Below are 23,775 nucleotides of genomic sequence, written 5' to 3' on the forward strand. Positions count from 1 at the left end.
CAGGTGTGGCGGCTCAGGCTTATAATCTCACCACAGAGTGAGCTGAAGCAGAAGGGTAACTGAGCTTGAGGCTGACCTGAGCTGTATAGAGTGAGTTCCAGGTCAGCATGGACTGAGACCTCATCTCAAAACAAAATAAAATAAGTAAATAAAAACAGAACAAATGAAGAAAAACAAAAAAGGCCAAGAGAGGTGGATTAGTGAATAAATGTCTGTGATGTAAACATAAGGATCCGGAACACAAGTAAAAAGCCAATACAGTGGTGCACATCTATAACCCCAGCGTTCCTGGTGCACATCTGTAACCCCAGCACTCCTGGTGCACATCTGTCACCCCAGCGTTCCTGGTGCACATCTGTCACCCCAGCGTTCCTGGTACACATCTGTCACCCCAGCGTTCCTGGTACACATCTGTCACCCCAGCGTTCCTGGTACACATCTGTCACCCCAGCGTTCCTGGTACACATCTGTCACCCCAGCGTTCCTGGTACACATCTGTCACCCCAGCGTTCCTGGTACACATCTGTCACCCCAGCACTCCTGGTGCACATCTGTCACCCCAGCACTCCTGGTGCACATCTGTCACCCCAGCACTCCTGGTGCACATCTGTCACCCCAGCGTTCCTGGTGCACATCTGTAACCCCAGCGTTCCTGGTGCACATCTGTCACCCCAGCACTCCTGGTGCACATCTGTCACCTCAGCATTCCTGGTGCACATCTGTAACCCCAGCATTCCTGGTGCACATCTGTAACCCCAGCACTCCTGGTGCACATCTGTCACCTCAGCATTCCTGGTGCACATCTGTCACCCCAGCACTCCTGTTGCACATCTGTAACCCCAGTGTTCCTGGTGCACATCTGTCACCTCAGCGTTCCTGGTGCACATCTGTCACCCCAGCACTCCTGGTGCACATCTGTCACCCCAGCACTCCTGGTGCACATCTGTCACCCCAGCTCTCCTGGTGCACATCTGTCACCCCAGCGTTCCTGGTGCACATCTGTAACCCCAGTGTTCCTGGTGCACATCTGTAACCCCAGCACTCCTGGTGCACATCTGTCACCCCAGTGTTCCTGGTGCACATCTGTCATCCCAGCACTCCTGGTGCACATCTGTCACCCCAGCACTCCTGGTGCACATCTGTCACCCCAGCGTTCCTGGTACACATCTGTCACCCCAGCGTTCCTGGTGCACATCTGTCACCCCAGCACTCCTGGTGCATATCTGTCACCTCAGCGTTCCTGGTGCACATCTGTAACCCCAGTGTTCCTGGTGCACATCTGTAACCCCAGCACTCCTGGTACACATCTGTCACCCCAGTGTTCCTGGTGCACATCTGTCACCCCAGCACTCCTGGTGCACATCTGTCACCCTAGTGTTCCTGGTGCACATCTGTCACCTCAGCGTTCCTGGTGCACATCTGTAACCCCAACACTCCTGGTGCACATCTGTCACCCCAGCACTCCTGGTGCACATCTGTCACCCCAGCGTTCCTGGTGCACATATGTCACCCCAGCGTTCCTGGTGCACATCTGTCACCCCAGCGTTCCTGGTGCACATCTGTCACCCCAGCGTTCCTGGTGCACATCTGTCACCCCAGCGTTCCTGGTGCACATCTGTCACCCCAGCACTCCTGGTGCACATCTGTCACCTCAGCATTCCTGGTGCACATCTGTAACCCCAGCATTCCTGGTGCACATCTGTAACCCCAGCACTCCTGGTGCACATCTGTCACCCCAGCACTCCTAGGGCAAAGAGAGAGGCAGAGACAGAACTTTGCAGAAGCTTGCAGGCCAGCTAGTCTAGTGTACACAGCACAGATGTGGAAACTAGAGTCTTTGCCTCAAAACAAGGTGGAAGGAAAGAACCAACTAACTCCCAAAAACTATGATCAAACCTCCACATGGTGCTATAGCATTCTCTCTCTCTCTCTGATTATTAAGTAATTAAAAAATAAAAAGCTGGATGTAGATGCACACACCTTTAGTCCTAGTGCTTGGCAGTTAGAGGCAGGTGGATTTCCTTGAGTTCCAGACCAGTCAGTCTCCAAAACAAATAAATTAATATAATATAGTTCATGAACTCCACCCTGGCTCCTGAAACTTGGACTGAGGTTGGTTTCCATGTTCCAACATTGTCCCGAAATGCTTTCTGCTCCCAGCACCTGTAGGGGATCCTAGAAGATTGGGGAGTTTGTTTATATTCACAGAAAAGGACGGAAATCCAAAATGCCTTTAAAGCATGCACTAGGTGTATGCACATGGCCCCAGCTTACCTCTCCACAGAGGATGCCTTGTTTCATGGCTTCAGAATCCTGCAAAGCAGAGCACTCTGTCTTTTGTACATTCTACATTGTCAGCTCCTGTTTTATCTCACCACACATAAGTAGACAGCAGGAGAGACGTCTTGATTGGAATAGGGGCCTGAGCTTGTATGGTAGTTTGAATATAAACGGTCCTGTGGTGGTTTGAAAGAAAATGGTCCCCTAAAGGGAGTGGCCCTAATGAGAGGTGTGGCCTTGTTGGAGGAAGTGTGTCACTGTGGAGGCAGGCTTTGAGGTCTCATTATGCTCAAGCCACGGCCAATGAGATGGTCTACTTCCTGTTGCCTGCATATCAATATGTAGCAGCTACCTCTCCAGCACCATGTCTGCCTGCACACCGCCATGTCCCACCATGATAATAGATTGAACCTCTGAATTGTGAGCAAGCCACCACAATTAAATGTTTTCCTTTGTAAGAGTTGCTGTGGTCATGGTGTCTCTTCATAGCAATGGAACCCTAACTGAGACAGGCCCCTATAGGCTCATATATTTGAATGCTTAGTTCCCAGGGAGTGGAATGCTTTGAAAGGATTAGAATGATTGGGAGGTGTGGCCTTATTGGAGGAAGAGTGTCACAGGAGGTGGGGTGTGGGGGTGGACTTTGAGGTGTCAAAAAGCCCATGTCGGGGCTGGAGAGATGTGTGGTGGTAATCTAATTGTACTGAAATGTGATTTTGATTGTATGTTAATAAATAAAGTTGTCCGGGGGTCAGAGCTATTAGAGCCATAGCAAGAGTGTGGCGGTGGTGGCACACGCCTTTAATCCCATAGATCTCTGTGTGTTCAGGGATATAGCCAGCATTGGAGACATACGCCTTTAAGACCTGGGGGGCTGTACATTCAGACAGTGACGAGGCCGTCACATGTTTGGGTTTACAACCAATGAGAAGGCAGAACAATAATACTATAAAAAAGGCATACAGACAGGAAGTAGCCCTTTTTCGCGAAGCTGGGACAGCAGGAGGAAGGGTGAGATTTTAGCTCTGAGCTCTGACCTCTCGGCTTTCTCTTTTACATTGTTTCTGTGTTTCTTATTTAATAAGACGGTTGGTTACATCAATATCTGGCGCCCAATGTGACAAGAATCCATTAAAAACTGCTTGGCTTGACGGCAGGTCCGCTTTCCCGCAAGGGCGGCAGGCGGGGGCAGGCGGCGGAGGAAGCGGCAGGAAGCGGCCAGTGTCCTAGTCTGAGCTGCCGGCTTCCTAGTCTGGGTGGCAGCTTCTAGCCCGGGCCTAGGTCTGTGAGCAGCTTGCTTAAAGCCGGTGCTACAAACAACTCAGACCTGCCCTGCCGAACAGGGCCCTGCCTGTAAAGCCAACGCACGTGGTCGAAGCTTAAGGAAGCCAGACCCAAGCCTTGACTCGGCACAAGAGGGAACACGTGGCTGGATTTAAGCTTTAGCCGGCTACGCTTTCTTGTGCGTTCTCTCTTTTCTCTCTCTCTCTCTCTCTCTCTCTCTCTCTCTCTCTCTCTCTCTCTGGATTTACACCTGGGACACTAGGTGGCTGCTTTGAAAATCCCTTCGGATTTCTACTGTTCTACGCAGATTTGGTAAGTCATAACATATCAGATGTTTTAAAGGAAACTATCTAAAAGAGAATTTTTTCCACATTAAAAAACAAATGGGTTTTATGTGTACATTGGAAGAAAATTGGTTTTTGTTCGAAATTTTAGGCAGTCTGATAATGGAACAACTATATAATATTAGTATTGGTGGAATTATGCACCTTATCACTATACTAATCCACATTTTAATATTTAAAAAGATAGTCAATTTAAGTGCCAGGATAACAGCTTTAGAAGAACTTGTTAAACCTGTAAAAATTCAGAGAGAAGAAATTAACAGTGAAGTTGTTTCAAGTCGGGATCATAAGGTTGCAGAAAGAAAGCCTGTTTTCACACAGTCACCCTTAATTTATCCTGTAACCGTACAGCAGATGCCTGATCAAATGGCTACACAAAATAATTGGGCTCCAATTGAAATGTTGGATTTAAAAAGGTTTAAGGAGGCAATAGTATCTTATGGCATGCATTCCCCATATGTAAAGCAAATGTTAAACTCTTGGTCAACATATAATAGGATAGTACCACAGGACTGGCGGGACCTTGCACAAGGTGTTCTGGAACCCAGCCAGAGACTTCAATTTCTGACTTGGTTTAAGGAGGAGGCTAAAAACATAGAAAAAACAATGGAGGGATAAAGGAATACAAGTTTGCCAGGATCAGCTTATTGGCGAAGGCCAATATGCTTCAGCACAAACACAATGTTTATATGATGTCCAAACCCTAATTTTATGTCGAACGGCAGCCTTGAATGCATGGGACAGAGTTGAGGAACCAGGAAAAAAATCTGAGTCATTTACAAAGGTGATGCAAGGCCCAAAAGAGTCTTTTACAGATTTTTTACAAAGACTGGCTTCAGCAGTAAAGAGAATGGTCTCGGATTCAGAAGCTGGTAAGGCAATAATTGAATCTTTGGCCTTTGAGAATGCGAATGCAGCATGCAAAAGAATAATCAGGCCATTAAGGGCAAGATCTGCACCTATGGAAGATTGGATTAGAGAAACAATTAATGTTGAAGCTGATGAGCATGATGATACATGGGTAGGAGAAGTAATTTCAAAAGGTTTGAGGAGTGTTAGATGTTTTGGATGTGGAAAGCAAGGACATTTGAAAAGGGACTGTAGACAGGTCATTCCCAGAAACAATGTTTCTTCAAGGAACAATGGCAGCAGAATGCCCCTTCCTTCTGGAGTATGCAGAAGGTGTGGTAAGGGAAAACACTGGACCAATGAATGTAGATCAACAAAGGACAGACAGGGTAATCCTTTGCCTCAGTCTTCAGGAAACTCCCAGAGGGACCTCGCGCAGGCCCCCAGTGCAAATCCAGTTCAAACCTTTCCTGCAGCCATAGAGGAAATGCCTGCTCTGGAGAGCGATTAAATAACCAAATGCCTATTGGAATAAATCATGCTGGTCAGGATGATGAAACAGAGAGAATAGAAAATTCAGGAGAAAACATAAAGAAAATTTTTTGGCAAACTTCTATTAATGAACAAAGACCAAAATTAACAATAAAAATAAATGGTGTTTTGTTGTCTGGTGCGGACACAGGTGCGGACGTTACCATAATTGCACCAGAATTTTGGCATCCAACTTGGCCTCTTCAGGAGGTAAACGTTCAACTGTTAGGAATTGGGACATTATCTCAGGTGAAATAGAGTGCAAGATGGCTCGGATGTATAGGTCCAGAAGGACAGAGAGGAAAATTAAAACCATATGTGGCTAACATAACTATGAACCTGTGGGGTCGAGACTTGTTGCAACAATGGAATACTCAGATTAACATCCCTCCAATATCAGAAACAAATCATAAACTAGCACATGTTACTGAGAGAAATATTAGAAGATATTGTTCTAATGAGTGGTCACCAGCCATCCATATTATACAAGAACAGGGCACAATAACTGATGATCTTCCAAAGACACCAACAGCTCTACCTTTAAAATGGTTAACAGACAAGCCTGTATGGGTCCAACAATGGCCTTTAACAACAGAGAAACTCCAGGCTTTAGAAGAGCTGGTAGAAGAACAGTTAAATGCTCAGCATATTGAAGAATCAACCAGCCCTTGGAATTCTCCTGTATTTGTTATTAAAAAGAAATCTGGTAAATGGAGAATGGTAACAGATCTTAGAGCAATTAACAAAGTAATTCAGCCAATGGGCTCTCTACAATCTGGGATGCCTTTGCCTACTCTGTTACCAAAAGGATGGCCTCTCATAGTTATTGATTTAAAAGACTGTTTCTTTTCAATACCCTTACAAGAAAAAGACAAAGAAAGATTTGCTTTTACAGTGCCTACTTATAATAATTCTCAACCGGTTAAAAGATTTCAATGGAGGGTCCTCCCTCAGGGAATGTTGAATAGCCCAACTCTGTGCCAATATTTTGTACAACAGCCATTGGAAGTGATATGTAAAAAATTTCCTAAATCTATAATTTATCATTATATGGATGATATTTTACTAGCTGACTCAAATGCAGATACTTTAGAAATAATATTTGAAGAAGTAAAGAAAATTTTGCCTTGCTGGGGATTACAAATTGCTCCTGAAAAGATACAAAGAGGAGATTCTATTAATTACTTAGGATATAAAATAGAGCTACAAAAAATTAGACCCCAAAAGGTGCAAATTCGGAGAGATAGACTACAGACTCTTTTTTTTTTTTTTGGTCTTTCCGAGACAGGGTTTCTCTGTGTAGCTTTGTGCCTTTCCTGGGACTCACTTGGTAGTCCAGGCTGGCCTCGAACTCACAGAGATCCGCCTGGCTCTGCCTCCCGAGTGCTGGGATTAAAGGCGTGCGCCACCACCGCCCGGCAAGACTACAGACTCTTAATGACTTTCAAAGATTATTTGGAGATATTTCTCATCTACGAACTATTGTTGGGGTAAAAAATGATGAACTGACTAATTTGTTCAAAACCGTAGAAGGTGACAAGAACTTAAATAGTCCAAGAGAATTATCACCTGAAGCTGAGAAAGAATTAGCCTTGGTAGAAAAGAAAGTGCATGAAGGACACATGGATCGTATTGATCCAAAGCTGGATTGCATTTTGGTTATTTTACCTTCTAGGCGTTCTCCTACTAGAATATTAATGCAGAGGGAAGATATTATATTGGAATGGATATTTTTACCAAATAAACCAAATAAAAAATTAAAAACTTTTGTGGAAAAAATCTCTGACTTGATTTACAAAGGAAAACTGAGAATTCGTCAATTAGCAGGCATAGACCCAGCAGAAATTGTCGTACCATTAACTAAGGAAGACATTGAAAAATTATGGACAGGCCGGGCGGTGGTGGCGCACGCCTTTAATCCCAGCACTAGGGAGGCAGAGCCAGGCGGATCTCTGTGAGTTCGAGGCCAGCCTGGGCTACCAAGTGAGTTCCAGGAAAGGCGCAAAGCTACACAGAGAAACCCTGTCTCGAAAAACCAAAAAAAAAAAAAAAAAAAAAAAAAAAAAAGGAAAATTATGGACAGAAAGTGAACCTTGGCAAAGAGCTTGCAGTAATTTTTTGAGAGAAATTAACAGCAAATATCCCAAAAGCAATAGAATTGATCTTATAAAGAGAGCTGAATGGATCTTGCCTCGAATTGTACGGCAAAAACCCATATCTGGAGTTCGTACATTTTATACAGATGCCAACAAAGAAGGAAAGGCAGGTTACAAATCAGAAAATTTAAGTAAAGTGGTTCAAAGTCCATATAATTCAGTTCAAAAATCAGAATTGTATGCTATTCTGTTGGTATTAATGGATTTTTCAGAACCTCTCAACATAGTAACTGACTCTCAGTATGCTGAAAGAGTGGTGTTACATATTGAGACTGCAGAATTTATCCCTGATGCTTCAGAATTAACTTCACTATTTATTCAATTACAAGATACAATCAGGAAAAGGAATCATCCTTTATATATAATTCACATTCGATCCCATACTGGTCTGCCAGGCCCTCTAGCACAAGGCAATGATGAGATTGATAAATTATTGATAGGAAATGTGCTGGAAGCCTCAGAATTTCATAAAAAACATCACGTCAATAGTAAAGGTTTAAAAAAGGATTTTTCCATAACCTGGCAACAAGCCAAAGAAATAGTAAAGAAATGTCCTATTTGTTCCTTCTACAATCAAACGCCATTACCAGCAGGATGTAACCCAAAGGGTACTCAGAGAAATGAAATCTGGCAGATGGACGTGTTTCACTTTGCAGAATTTGGAAAATTGAAATATGTACACCACACTATCGATACTTATTCAGGATTTCAATGGGCAACTGCTTTGAGTTCTGAAAAGGCTGATTCTGTAATCACTCATTTGCTAGAAGTTATGGCCATCATGGGTATACCTGCACAAATCAAAACTGACAATGCTCCATCATATGTCTCTGTTAAAATGAAACAGTTTTTTGCTTATTACAATATAAAGCATATTACAGGCATACCACATAATCCTATAGGTCAAGCAGTTATAGAAAGATCAAACAGAACTCTAAAGGATATGCTAAATAAACAGAAATGGGTAACAAAAACCCCCAGAAATAGACTGCATAATGCTCTTCTAACTTTGAATTTTCTGAATGCCAATGAGAAAGGAACAACAGCTGCAGAGAGACATTGGATAATAGAAAAAACTACAGAATTAAATCAGCCTATATACTTTAAGGATGTGCTGACCTCAGAATGGAAACCAGGGTATGTATTACATTGGGGACGAGGTTTTGCTTTTGTTTCTACAGGAGAAGATAAGCTGTGGGTACCATCAAAATTGATAAAGGTTCGATTTGAACAAGAGAGACCTTAATTAGAGGAGGTGATAGTTCATCAACCAGCATGAACATCCAATTTAAACTAACTTGTATCAATAACACACGCCTTTTCATTTAATCAGATAATAACTTGTCAAAAGGAAACATCCCCAAAATTAGTCTTGGGCAAAGGTTTTTGTTTTTGTCTTTTAGGAGAATGAAGGTTAAGGAATCTGAAGAACACTGGACAAATGAGACAACTGAAGAAAAGGGACAAATCATCTATCCCAAGAAACCGAGTGAAACGGTATATGGGTATATATTATCTAAAAAAATTTTATGTCTTCCTAAATGTTTGTTTCTGCTTTTCTCTAAAGATTTAACACTATTGGTTTTCTAATAGTCCCAGTTCAATTAAAATTTAAAGCTGACTTTGGAGTTGGAGAATGGCTCTCTCCTTCTTTAAAATCAAGCATGTTGTTAAAAGGAAAATGCAAACTCCCTGTACCATACCAGAATAAGAGCCATCTTCTGCTATGGTACAGGACAAAAGCAAAATTAATTAAGGGACTATTCTATTACTAATCTCAACTCTTTGATTCTATTCTGATTCTTTAAACTTTTCTCAAAGTATAAATTTTATATCAAAATTTACAAGATTAATATATATATACATTTTAAACTTTGTTAAGATATGAATGGTCATATAGAGTACTAACTAATTCTAGAAAAAAGGCTAGCTGCATATATATGTTTTTGTGTTCAAGTCTCTTATCAGTTTTTTGCAGGAAATCATGGCCAGGCCTAACATCAACTGAAGTCTCCAGAAAGAAGATGGGGCCCCACAACAACAACAATTCCACGTGGACAATAATAATATCATTAAGCTGACAAACATCATCCACAGATCAGCTTTGAACTACAAGGTGCTCAGAGGAATTTTGAGATGACTAGCTGAGATGATCCAGTCTCAAAGACTACTTGAATAAGGACTTGAGATAAACCCTGAACTTTGGCATTATACACAGACTGGATAATGAAGGATATAGTTACCTCTCCTAGAACTTGACAATTAACCTAAAATTTTTCTTTCAGGATAAAGAAAACTTCGCCCATACCCAGCAGGAAGCAATTTTAAGAATACGACGCCCACATTCCCAAAGAGGTGGTGTGGGGCGGGTGGTTTTTTGGTCTTTTTAATGGGTTTTGGGTCTGGGATAATTTTCAGTATTTAGGGGGGTTGGTTACAAGTTATTGTCAAGGGTTAGGAAAAAGGCTAAGCAAAGGAGATTAGATTTAAGGTTCTTGTTTAAAAAAAAAAAAAAAGAAAGAAAGAAAGAAAAGAAAAAGACAATTAAGCCGGGCGTTGGTGGCGCACGCCTTTAATCCCAGCACTCGGAAGGCAGAGCCAGGTGGATCTCTGTGAGTTCGAGGCCAGCCTGGGCTACCGAGTGAGCTCCAGGAAAGGCGCAAAGCTACACAGAGAAACCCTGTCTCGAAAAAACAAAAAAAAAAAAAAAAAAGACAATTACTAGTTTTAAATACTTTACATTGGATTGAATTGTTTTATATTGTATACAAATTTGAAACTGATATTGTTAGAAAATGCTATATGTATATTTCTAATTGTATTTATACCACTCATTTAACAATGTAATACAAATTTCTGATCCTTGAATGTTATCATTACCAACTACTAGGATATAAAGAAATGAAAGTTAGTAGTTAGACATTACAATAGAACTTGTAGTCATATTATGTATGTTTTAAAAATTGAGCAGAGATGTTTTAGACAGGTCATCTTCAAACCCTTCAGAGATCTACAGAATATGGCATTTAAAATGTTTTAATAACTTAGAAAATTTTTCTTTTTTGAGACATGTCGGCTCCTGGCAGTACCAATCTACTTCAGAGAAAATATGGGCACTGAAGAAACTGCATATGGAGTCAACTTTCATTGTGGCAAAAGTTAGCCACTGGACAACAAAGTATTCTCGAATCAACAGGACAAAATGGACAGACAGAACACGAAACAAGGGACTACTGATTCTTGCCAAAACAAGTGTGGTTATGACTTTATCAAAAGGCATCTTCTGAAGCCAGGACAATATGGCCCCATCCCTGAAGTGGCCTTCGCATCCGGAAAAGGTACGGTGCCCTTTTCTTTGAAGGCAGCTTAACAGGCAGAGGGCCGATGGCTTCTGTTGTGCAATGGAACAGCAGCTGAAAGCTCATGCCTCTCGAAAGTAGACTGACATTTAATAGAGGGATGTGGAGAAGAAGGGGATGCTGAGATGAAGCCATATATACACAGCCAAGAAGAATGGACAGCTGAATTTAAAAACTGTCAACAATTTCCAGAATTTAAAATCCTGAATCATGACAGGACACTAGTGGAATTCAGGTGTTTCTGGTACATGGACTGCTCTCACCCAATGTGAGGTTGAACTGTTGACCTTGTGTACATCCTACATCACAAATGAGTCTGTCAGATACACTAAGCCTATAGTCTGAAGATGATGCCCCAACACTTCGGAGAAACCTCAGGTGACTGCCCAGGCAGCTGGCTGTTTCTGTCAACTCACAAATTTTTTGGAAGTTGCTTGCATGCACTTCCTGTTTTTATTTTTGTTAGCTAATATTATTCCCTTCTTGGGTCTCTGAGGGAGTTGAAGATTAGTTAGTTATGGTTGAAGATTAGTTAGTTATAGTTGAAAATTAATTAGGATAGAAAGTACATTAGATACATCTTGGAATTACCAAAATAGGATAGATAATGGAATTATTTTCTCTGATTTGTCAAATACCTGATTAGGTATTTATTACTTGTATATATTGTATATAGTTATTGTACTTTTGTATATAGTTTTTCTTTTGTTAGTTTAACCTTTTGCTTTTTTTTCTTTTTATTAAAATAGAAAAGGGGAAATGTGGTGGTAATCTAATTGTACTGAAATGTGATTTTGATTGTATGTTAATAAATAAAGTTGTCCGGGGGTCAGAGCTATTAGAGCCATAGCAAGAGTGTGGCGGTGGTGGCACACGCCTTTAATCCCATAGATCTCTGTGTGTTCAGGGATATAGCCAGCATTGGAGACATATACCTTTAAGACCTAGGGGGCTGTACATTCAGACAGTGACGAGGCCGTCACATGTTTGGGTTTACAACCAATGAGAAGGCAGAACAATAATACTATAAAAAAGGCATACAGACAGGAAGTAGCCCTTTTTCGCGAAGCTGGGACAGCAGGAGGAAGGGTGAGATTTTAGCTCTGAGCTCTGACCTCTCGGCTTTCTCTTTTACATTGTTTCTGTGTTTCTTATTTAATAAGATGGTTGGTTACATCTACAGAGATGGCTCAGCGGTTAAGAACACTGACTGCTCTTCCAGAGGTCCTGAGTTCAATTCCCAGCAACGTGGCTCACAACCATCTCTAGGGGGATCTGATGCCCTCTTCTGGCATAAATGTATACATGCAGTTAGAGCACTCATCCATAAAATAGATAAATAAAAGATCTTAGAAAAACCTATAACCAAAACAAAAATTTGAATGCTAGCATTCTCTAAAAAAAAAAAAAAAACATGCCAGCCCCGGTCTCTGCTTCTCAGCCTACAGATCAGGTACAGATCAGGATGTACCTCTAAGCAACTTCAACACCATACCTGCCTACCTCTGTGCTCCCTGCTATGATGACAATAGACTAAGCCCCTGAACTGTAAGCCAGCTCCTAATTAAATGCTTTCCTTTATAAGAGTTGCCATGGTCATGTGTCTCCTCACAGTAATTAAACAGTGATTAAGACAGCTTATCTTTCTCTTTTTTCTGCATCTCTCTCCTCCCATTAGGGACTACTGGAGTATCACTGTGGAACCATGAGCTTATGAAATACAGTTTGAAAGCCACTGATCATAGCTGGACCTGGTGGTACGCTTGGGATGCCAACTACTTGAAAGGCTGAGGCTGTTAGTTCAGATGTTCAAGGTTCGCTTAGACTACAGAGCACATTTAAGACAAACCTTAGTCTTTAGACGTTATCTCCAAGAGAAAAGAAAGAAGAACAAGCCATCGATGTACTCAAACTCTTCATTTTAGAGGGGAAGAACGGTGTCCCAGAGCTTGCAAATTGCTGATCTGGATCTCAGGCTGGAGTACGGAGTTGTAAGCCCTGTTCCTGCTGTTGCCTGTGTTTCTTCTCTGTCGGCACAGGCTCCGACTCAGGCCCTTTTATAATCGCCAGGCAGTAGCCTGCCAGTGAGCTACACCCGCAGCCTCCTTATAGTTCTGTGAAGATGTATTTCTTCTCTTCCCTGTCCCCTTGAGCCCAGCCACAGGTCATCAATCCTTGAAAGCAGTTTCATAAACTAATTTGTAATTGGATGTTTATGGACAAGCTTAGCTTAGTGAATTGCTTCAATCAAGATGTGTCTGTCAATGTCCCGGGAGGAAACAGGTGGCACACTCAATCAGGGGAACTCAAAGGTGGGCACTACAACCTGGGGCAAGGATTTTATTCCTGGGGCTGGAAGGAGGGAGCGAGCCCTGGAGAAGCACTCGCTAGCTCTAATGAGTTTGGAGGAGGGAGTTGGGCATTAACCCCATCCAACCTGACCTCACTCTGATCTCCGTGGAAGGCTGACATTGTAAGACATCGATATCAGCTCAGGACCCCTAAGACTGAGTTCTCAGTACAAAGGAGACTGATTTGCCCAGAGGGAAAGAATAAGAGACAAAGACAGGGCTGGAGAGATTGCTCAGTGGTTAAGAGCACTGGCTGCTCTTCCAGAGGACCTGAGTTCAATTCCTAGCAACTACATGGAGGCTCACAACCATCTGTAATAAAATCTGGTGTCCTCTTCTGGCCTGCAGGCATACACGTGAGGCAGAACACTGTATACATAATAAATCTTAAAAAATAAAAATAAATAAAAAATTTTTTAAAAGAGACAAAGACAGGAAGTAGAGGATGAAGGGGAAGGGAATAAGGGAAAGGGGCAAGGGTATTTGTCCCAGGGGGACAAAGGACTGCCTCTGAATAGAGAGGAGACAGATGTGGCACATAGAAAAATGGCATTTACTTTTAATTGGACATGTGAAGTTGGTGAGCCACAGGGGGCTTCTGATTGCTGGACTTCACTACTTTTGATAACTAGACCTTGGTAGTCTTAGGAGGAGGAAGTGGCCAAATAAGGGAATAGACCTTGGTGGCCGGCTTTAGGAATGGAATCTAACAGTTTTTAGCAAAACAGAGGGAATGGGGAGAAGGGCAAGGCCTGCCAGAGCCGTGACTGCCATGCTCGAGCTGTCTAGAGTCCCTTCAGACCGGTCTACACAGCTCAATGGCTCTGAAGAAGATAAGGAAGAATGGAGAGCAGTTCCTAGGTAAATGGGAGATATACAAAGTCCCGCTGTCCTGGTTAGGTTTCTGTTTCTGTGGTAAACACCATGATCAACTCAGAAGGAAAAGGTTTTCATTTGGCTTACGCTCTTACATCACAGTGCATCAACAAGGGCAGAGCATGACTCGAGGCAGGAACCGGAGGCAGGAACTGAAGCAGAGGCCATGGAGGAGTGCTGCTTACTGGCTTGCTCCCTGTGGCTTGCTCAACCTGCTTTCTTACAGCATCTAGAACCCCTTGCCTACGGGTGGCACCCACAGTGAGCTGCCTCCCACATCAGTCCTAATCCAGAAAACGCCCCCACAGTCTTTCATACAGGCTGACCTGCTGGGGGGAGGGGAGCATTTTCTCAACTAAGGTTCCCTCTTCCCAGATGACCCTGGCTTGTGGCAAGTTGACAAAACCCTAACCCCTACTCAGGAATGACTTAGAAAGCCCTCTGGAGTCACCTGCTGTCACCTCCTCATTGGATGGCAGGCTCAGTGGGAACATCTGAAAGCGAGACTTTGACGGACGCTTTCCCAGGTCACCAGCTCACAGTCCATGGCTCATCCCAGGGCGACTCTTCCTGTGACCTGGGCTCTCTGTCTCTGACAAGATGCAATGTCCATCAGGGCACTGCCGAGCAAAGGAGGTGCCTCTGAAAACTACGACTGGGGACTAGAACCTTTGTCTCCCCGAAGTTCCAGGGGAGAGCTTTAGGTAAAGCTGAAGGAATTCCAAGAAATGCTTTTTCTGAGTAAGTGATAGTAGCTCCCAAAAGGTTGTTCTTGGGCTAAAAAACAAAGCGAAACAAGACAAAAACAAAGTTGAAGCAAACAAATAGGTTAGCAAATTTTAAGTTATTGATGTTTTTATGTTGTTTCAACCAGTTTGAGATCAGCCTGGGCATTATACAAATTAGACAGATAATAAGAGAGTGAAAAATAATAAAGTTACTATTTTTCCTGGGGAATTTTCTTTTCTTTTCTTTCTTTGAGACAAAACCTCATTCGGTAGTCCAGGCCAGACTAGCCTCAAATTTATGGGAATCTTCTTGCTTTACCCTCCTATGTGAACTACCATGCTTGGCTCTGGCTAATTCTGAAGTTAAAAAACAACTTCATTAATATATAGAATATACAAATTAATAAAGACAGAAAGACTAGACGTTATCTCAAGATGGAGAAGAAAGGAATATAGAGCAATGATTTCCTAAGTAAAGAGTTTCTGTTTTGTGTGATGGAAAAATCCCATGAATGAACAGTCGTATCAGGACATAATACCATGAATGTAATAAATCAATAAAATTAATGTAATTAATGAATACCATAAATATAGTTATTGAATGAATACTGCAAATGTAATCAATGAATACCACAAATGTAATTAATATCATGAGTGTAATTAATATCTTGAATGTAATTCATGCCACTAAATTGTGAACTTAAAAATGGTTACAATTGCAAATATTATGTTCATTTAAAAAATAAGATGGAGTATAATTGTTGGACCCCAAAATTTAGGGTCTCAATTGGGCGCCCCAAGAACCCAGACTCCAGTCCAGTTGATGCAACAGCAAGAGGTTTTTTTATTGAAGAAGCTTCTATACAGTCAGGCAAACTCTTGTCCTGAGAGCAAGAGCCGCATCTTACTGCAGCCCCATAAGGGCTTATAAAGGAAAAACCCACAAAACCCACAAGATTACAATTCCCATACAATTTCGTTTCACAAGATCATGGTCTGGGTACAGAGTGATCACAGAGGGGGTACAGTTACGTCAACAGGTACATTCTTCCTGAAACCTCAAAAGGGGGGGGGCGGTATCAGGGCAGGAGTGGAGTTTACACAAAGGTCACAGTGGTCCTTCCTGGAACACCTGCAACTATCCCAGTCACAGTTGAGCATATCTCTTAACAGAGATCTTTTTACATTGTTATATGGTTGCAGGGGAGATTGAACAATGGCTAAGTCAGGTTGCCCTTGGAACTAGATTTTTAGTTTCTCATTTCCTGGTGCTTGAAGTTTCTCTTTTCCTGAGGCTTGGGGGTGTAAGCTGAAGGGCTAGGGTCTTTCATAATCACCATACATTGTATGTGTGTATTGTTGTGCCCAGATCGTAACCTCCAGAGAGACCACCAAGGACGAGCATACCAGAATGCAAAAGCAAGGTTTATCTGTTACAAGTCATGACAGGGAACTCATCTCAAGCCATCTCAAGTGAGGCAGAAAAGAGTTACTCTTTCTTGGGGAAGTTAGTTTTCATAGGCAAAACCCATAAAATTTCTTAGAGGGGAGGGGGTTAGTACGGGTCCATCCTTGATTGGTCCAGTTTTTCCCGGGCCTGGACTTTATCTTATTCTAGCTTATCTGTTTGCCCTGTCAGGAGTTTTACAACTCATCTCCGGGGTCTGGTCATGTTATCTCCGGAGAGGGGCATCTCGTGGTTAATTGGTTACCATCAGACATCCTGACTCTGTTCTTTTGTTCCTGGGGCTGGTGCCATCATTTCTGGGGACTTGAAACTGGCCTGGGTCTATCTATATTGAGATATCTTTGTCTAAGACCCCCTTTTTGAGACAATAGGGTCTTGTTGTGCCTAGATCACGTCCCCAAAGCTGCCACTGGAGACTTTAGATACAGAATGCAAAAGTAAGGTGTTTTCTAAGTTTACAAGCCTCCAGGGAGGCTCTTCCAAATCTCTCACTCACAGCAGGGAGGTTGGAAGGAGCACTCCCCTTTCTTTGTGAGGCTAGTTCTTTTTTTTTTTTTTTTTTGGTTTTTTTCGAGACAGGGTTTCTCTGTGTAGCTTTGCGCCTTTCCTGGAGCTCACTTGGTAGCCCAGGCTGGCCTCGAACTCACAGAGATCCACCTGGCTCTGCCTCCCGAGTGCTGGGATTAAAGGCGTGCGCTGCCACCGCCCGGCGAGGCTAGTTCTTAAAGGCACAGACCATATAATTTATTTTAACCCGCCTCCCTTTTTAGTCTTTTGGTCGAATATCCTGACTGTGTTTTCCAAAGTCCCTGTAGCAGATACAGCCACCTGGGGAAAAGGGGTCTAAGTTCTTATCTACACTTAGGAATCCTGGTTTAAGCTTCTCTTTGTCTGTAGGGGATAGAGTGGGGGGTTCTACTGAGGTTTCACATGTATGAAATTGAGGACATCGATGTTCTAAAATAGAAAGTGGTGATGGTGTCATGGGCCTATGAGGATGCTGGACTAAAGTCTATCAAATTGTGCAAACAGACAAATTGTATACTATGTGAATTATTTGTCGATAAAGATTTTATTAAAAAAAGAAAAGAAAAAACAAAAAAAGGTGTTAAAAAAACAACTTTATGCCGGGCGGTGGTGGCGCACGCCTTTAATCCCAGCACTCGGGAGGCAGAGGCAGGCGGATCTTTGTGAGTTCAAGGCCAGCCTGGGCTACCAAGTGAGTTCCAGGAAAGGCGCAAAGCTACACAGAGAAACCCTGTCTCGAAAAAACCAAAAAAAAAAAAAAAAAAAAAAAAAAAAAAACAACTTTATAAAGAAAATGAAGATGAAAAAAGTAAAAACAGCTGGGAGTGGTGACGCACGCCTCTAGTCCCAGCACTTGCAGGCGGATCTCTGTGAGTTTGAAGCCAGCCTGGTCTACAGGGCAAGTTCCAGGACAGCCAGGACTACACAGAGAAACCAAAATAAATAAATAAAAAATAAAAACAAACAAAAAACCAATGAAACAAAATCTTAGCACTAGGAAGACAGAAGCAGTCATCCTGTCCTCCTCCCTTCCCTTCTCCCCTCCCCTCCCCCACTTCCATCTTCTTCCTCCTCTTCTGCTGACCTACATCCCTATCCTGGTACACTAGCTTCCCCATCACCACCGAGACAGGGTTTCTCTGTGTAGTTTTGGTGCCTGTCCTGGATCTTGCTCTATAGCCCAGGCTGGCCTCGAACTCACAGAGATCCGCCTGCCTCTGCCTCCCGAGTGCGGGGATTAAAGGTGTGTGCCACCACCGCCCAGCTATGCTAGCATCTTTTTAAAGGTTTGTTTATTTATTATATACACAGTGTTCTGCCCGTATGTATGCCTGCAGGTCAGAAGAGGGCGCCAGATCTCATTCCAGATGGTTGTGAGCCACCATGTGGGTGCTGGGAATTGAACTCAGGACCTCTGGAAGAACAGCCAGTGTTCTTAACCGCTGAGCCACCTCTCCAGGCCCTATGCTAGCTTCTTAACGATGGTCCTTCTCTTAGTCTCCTCAATTCCTTTCCACTCAGTCTGTGCTGGAGGAAGAGTTTGGAAGAGTGTGAGTCTGACCATTTTGTTTGCTTCTTTGCTTAAAATCCTTTAAGGCGCACACCTCTAATCCCTGCACTCGGGAGGCAGAGCCAGGAGGATCTCTGTGAGTTCGAGGCCAGCCTGGGCTACAGAGCAAGATCCAGGACAGCAAGGACAACACAGAGGAACCTGTCTTGAAAACAACAACAAAACAAACAAACAAACAAACAAACAAACAAACAAAATAAAGGGCTGGAGAGATGGCTCAGAGGTTAAGAGCATTGGCTGTTCTTCCAAAGGTCCTGAGTTCAATTCCCAGCACCCACATGGTGGCTCACAACCATCTGGAATGAGATCTGGTGCCCTTTTCTGGCCTGCAGGCATACATGCAGGCAGAACACTGTATACATAATAAATAATAAAAGAAAGAAAGAGAGAGAGAGAGAGAGAGAGAGAGAGAGAGAGAGAGAGAGAGAGAGAGAGAGAGGAAGGAAGGAAGGAAGGAAGGAAGGAAGGAAGGAAGGAAGGAAGGAAGGAAGGAAGGAAGAAAAAATCCTTCAACACTGCGAAGCATCTTCGTACTCTGTCTTGGTCACAAAGCCATCCTCAAACTTGGTCACTTTAAACCAAGGTAGCAGGCACCTGCGCACCTGTCTTCCCAACTGTGCAGGTCAGTCTGATGTCAGCTGGAGACCAGCTAGGGTCATCTGGAAGAGGGAGCCCTTCTGAGGACCCGCCTCCCCGTCGGATCAGCCTGTGGGCAAGTCAGTAGTATATTTTTTCATTAGTGACCGGTGTGGGAGGACACAGCCCATGGTGGGCGGTGTCACCCTGGGCAAGTGGTATGGGGGGCCTATAAAAAAGCAGGGTGGGCGAGCCAGGAAGAGGAAGCCGGTGAGCAGCACTCCTTCAGGGCATGCCCAGCGCCTGCCTCCAGGTTCCTGTTGTTTTGAGTTCCTGTCCTGACATCCTTCAGTGTGTAAGCAGTGTGTCCGCCCAAGTTGCTATTGGCCATGATGTTTTATCACAGCAATGGTAACCCTAAGACACTGGCCCACTCTATACCCCAGGTCTGCCCTCAGGAGCGAGGGCCTTTTTCTTTCATATTACACTGCCTCTAGGCCCCGGGGGGTGAGGGCTCAGTGGTGAAGAGCACTTGATCCCACAGAGGACAGTGACCACGTGTGGCTCACAACTGCTGGCCACTCCAGTTCCAGGGGATCCTCTTCTAGCTTCCCGGAAGAGCACGGACATGCTTGCAGGCAAATAAAAAATAAAATAAAATGTTTTTTGCAAGTGTAGTGGCCCACACCTTTAATTCTAGCACTTAGGAGGCAGAGGCAGGTGGGTCTCTGAGTTCGAGGCCAGCCTGGTCTACAGAGTAAATTCCAGGACAGCCAGGGCTACACAGTGAAACCCTGTTTTGAAAAAAAAATAAGTGAAATCTTTATTTTTAAAAGAAATTTAAACTGCTTTTATTTCTATTACTAAAACATTAACCACTTACTTCCGATACGTCTCTATATCTGTATCTCTATATTTATCTATATATGTTGGAAATTTTAGAAGGATGTGGCCAGAATGTTCTTCCTTGGATCTCTCCTGAAGTTACAAACAGACTTTAGCAGTCATGTGAAGGCTTAACTGTATATGTATGTGTGTGTGTGTGTGTGTGTGTGTGTGTGTGTGTGTGTGATGTTGCTGGCTTGTGACTGTGTAATGCAGTCCTTTACCATGTTGACTTTTCCACAGGGAGCTCCTTGTAGGATAGTGACTGACTTTTCCCAATATGAGAGATGCTAGAGGCCAAAGTGTACCTTATAGCTTAACCTCCAGGGACCTATATCAAATTGGGCAGAGTGATACATACTTGTAATCCCAGCACTGGGGAGGCAGAAGCAGGAAGATCTCAAATTCCAGCCCAGTTTGGGCTACGTAGTGAACTCAAGGCCAGCTTCAGCTATGGAGTGAAACCTTGTCTCAAAAAGTCAAGAAGGAAAAAAAGTCAAGGAAAAGAAAAGCTGGCCATCTCTTCCACTGTATTTCAGTGGCCACCCAAAGTCATCCCTGATCCAGTGCAGGAGGGGACCACTGAACAGGAGTGTTCACACCGAGAGGAAAGGATCGGGGAGCCTGTGGTGATATTGTGTCCCCCAATATATTGTGTATCCTAATAAACTTATCTGGGGTCAGAGAACAGAACAGCCGCTATATATAGAGGCCAGAAAATGGTGGCACACACACCTTTAATTCTGGAGGCAGAGACTGCCTGGATCTCTGTGAATTCAAAGCCACACTGGAAACAACCAGGCATGGTGACATATGCCTTTAATCCCAGGAAGTGATGGCAGGAAGCAGAAAGGTATATAAGGCGTGAAAACCAGGAACTAGAGCCTGGTTAAGCTTTTAGGCTTTTGAGCAGCAGTTCAGCTGAGATCCATTCTGGATGAGGACTCAGGCTTCCAGTCTGAGGAAACAGGATTGGCTGAGAAGCTGGTGAGGTGAGGTTAGCTGTGGCCTGTTCTGCTTCTCTGATCTTCTAGCATTCACCCCAATACCTGGCTCCAGGTTTGTTTATGTTAATAAGACCTTTTTAAGATTCATGCTACAGGGGCTGGAGAGATGACTCAGGTGTTAAGAGCACTGGCTGCTCTTCCTGAGGCCCTGAGTTCAATTTCCAGCAACCACATGGTGGCTCACAACCATCTGTAATGAGGTCTGGTGCCCTTGTCTGGCCTGCAGGGGATACATGTAGGCAGAACACTGTATACATAATAAATAAATCTTAAAAAATATTAAAAAAAAAAAAAAGATTCGTGCTACAGGAGCCAACCAGGAAAGTGGCTATTACACACTGCCAGCATAAAGCCCAATCTCCCTCGCTTTTTTATTTTTTTTTTTAAAGGCAGGACCTCATGTGCCCCAGGCTGGCCTCCAACTATGTAGCCAAGGATGGCCTTCAACTCCTGATCTTTCTTCCTCTACTTCCCCATAATGATATTAAAGGATGAACCGCCCATCCTGGCCAGCATCCTTTGTCTCCTTGTCAAATCTCAGTTTGCTGTGTCAGAAATGGTACAGTTCCTTTTTCCTGTTGTTTAACTTTGTTCTTCTGTTTTTTTCAGACAGTCTGAGGTAGCCCAGGCTAATCCCAAGCTCACTATGTAACTGAGGATGATTTTGAACTCCTGACCCTTGTGTCTCCATCTCCCAAGCGCTGGGATTACAAGCCTGTGCCACAGTAAAAGTCAAGGGGTAGGGTTCATACTTTTATATGTCTGTGTCTGTGTGTGCTTGAGAATGTGTGTGCAGCTGCCCATGGGGGCCAGAAGAGGGAATCCCAGAGCTGCTGTTAGAGGCAGTTGTGAACCGCCTGATATAAGTGTTGGGTACCAAACTCTAGTCCTGTGCAACCGCATCAATTGCTCCTAACCTCCGAGCCATCTCTCCAGCCCCAAGGGGTAGTTCTTTTATTTATTTATTTATTTATTTATTTATTTATTTATTTATTTATTTATTTATTTATCATGTATACAGCATGTATGCCTGCAGGCCAGAAGAGGGCATCAGATCTCATTACAGATGGTTGTGAGACACCATGTGGTTGCTGGGAATTGAACTCAGGACCTCTGGAAGAGCAGTCAGTGCTTTTAAACTCTGAGCCATCTCTCCAGCCCCAAGGGGTAGTTCTTAATTACTTCATTTATTCCTAAATTCCAGTAACTACAGGTAAGGGATAAACTCCATTTGGCTCTTTATTTTAATTCTTTTTGGGGTCTGATACAAGGTTACATTGTAGCAAAGCCTGGCTTCAAACTCATAGCAATCCTCCTGTTTCAGCCTCATGAGTGCTGGGATTAACAGGTGTTAGTTACCACGCCTGACTGCTCTAATTTTCTTAAAGAAGAAAAGGCTATGAGCCACGTAGCCCATGCCTGTAATCCCAGCATTCAGGAATTAGAGGCAGAAGAATCAGAACTTTAAGGAGTCCAAAGTCAAGATGGGCTATAATGAGTTCCAGGCCAGTTTGGGCTATGTAAGACCCTGTCTCAAAAAGAGGAGGATGCTGAGTGGTGGTGGTGTCCGCTTTTAGTCCCCACATCCAGGAAGAAGAGACAAGTGATTATGAGTTCGAGGAGGCCAGCCTGGTCTACAGGGCAAGTTCCAGGACAGCTAGGACTACACAAGAAACTCTGTCGAGAGAGAGAGAGAGAGAGAGAGAGAGAGAGAGAGAGAGAGAGAGAGAGAGAGAGAGAGAAACACAGAGAGAGACAGAGACAGAGAGACAGAGACAGAGAGAGAGAGGAAGAAGAGGAGGAGGAGGAGGAAGAGAAAGGAGAAAGGACTAGGTCACTGAAAACTGCAATATTCTTCAGGTCGTCTATATAAACATTATACATTAAACATGTATATTCAGAGCAACATAGCATACTTAATAGATTTCAATACATTTAATAATTTAATTATAACATAACCATTAATTAAACCTAACACTCAGTTAATAAAAATGAAATAGCCCAATACTTTTATATTCTCTCTCTGTGTGGTGGTGATAGTGGATAAACCAGGGTCTTCTGCATGCTAGGCAAGCGCTCCTCCAAACCCCTCTCTCCCTAAATCAGGACAGTACTCTATTCTTGCAGACTAGCTCACAGCCTAAAGGTGGTGGCGCACACCTTTAATCCCTGCACTTGGGAGGCAGAGCCAGGAGGATCTCTGTGAGTTCGAGGCCAGCCTGGTCTACAGAGTGAGATCCAGGACAGGCACCAAAGCTACTCAGAGAAACCCTGTGTCGAAAAACCATTAAAATAAATAAATAAATAAAAAAGCAATTCCCAGCACTTACATTAAGTGGCTCACAATACCTCTACCTCTAGCTTTAGAGAATTTGACACTGTTTTCCGATCTCTTCAGGCACTGAACTCACATGCACACACCGACACAGACACACACTAACTTAAAAAAAAAAAAATCTTTCTTAAAATAAAAGAAAGCCCAGCATAGTGTCTCACGCCTTTAATCCCAGCACTTGGGAGGCAGAGGCAGGTGGGTCTCCCTGAGTTGGAAGCCAGCCTAGTAGACACCCAAAACTATACAGAGAGACTCTATCTAAAAAAAAAAAAGAGAGTGAGAGAAAGAAAGAGGAAATATCTGAGGCTTGAAGAGGCTAGACTCTGACTCATCTCAGTAACAGTTTTTTTTGGGGGGTTGTGAGGGAGGGTGCAGGACAATTTACAGGAGTTGGTTCTGAGTTCCACCATGTGGCTCCCGGGTCTTCAGGCCTGGCAGAAAGTGCCTTCCCCTACTGAGCCATCCTGCTGGCCCCTGTGTCAGGTACTTCAATCAGCAACACCAAGTTGTTCATATGCCATAGTTTATGAAATCTCAAGAGAGACTTTTTATTAACCTTGTACCCAGTTAAGAGTCTACGCATTGCCGGCCAGGCGGTACACACCTTTAATCCCAGCACTGGGGCGGTAGAGGTAGGTGGGTCTTGTG

The 23,775-nt window shown here is 43.4% G+C and overlaps 1 long non-coding RNA gene across 1 annotated transcript in view; it reads left to right on the forward strand.

Moving 5' to 3' along the window:
- Nucleotides 1-13,892, forward strand: part of LOC143268419 (uncharacterized) — a 33,114-nt gene extending 19,222 nt beyond the window's left edge. The window contains exon 3 of the long non-coding RNA XR_013044294.1: nucleotides 12,482-13,892. This is a non-coding gene — a long non-coding RNA (uncharacterized LOC143268419). The remainder of the gene's footprint in view (nucleotides 1-12,481) is intronic.
- Nucleotides 13,893-23,775: the final 9,883 nt, after the last annotated feature.

Source organism: Peromyscus maniculatus, chromosome 14 (assembly GCF_049852395.1).
Source record: "Peromyscus maniculatus bairdii isolate BWxNUB_F1_BW_parent chromosome 14, HU_Pman_BW_mat_3.1, whole genome shotgun sequence".
Classification (NCBI taxonomy): domain Eukaryota; kingdom Metazoa; phylum Chordata; class Mammalia; order Rodentia; family Cricetidae; genus Peromyscus; species Peromyscus maniculatus.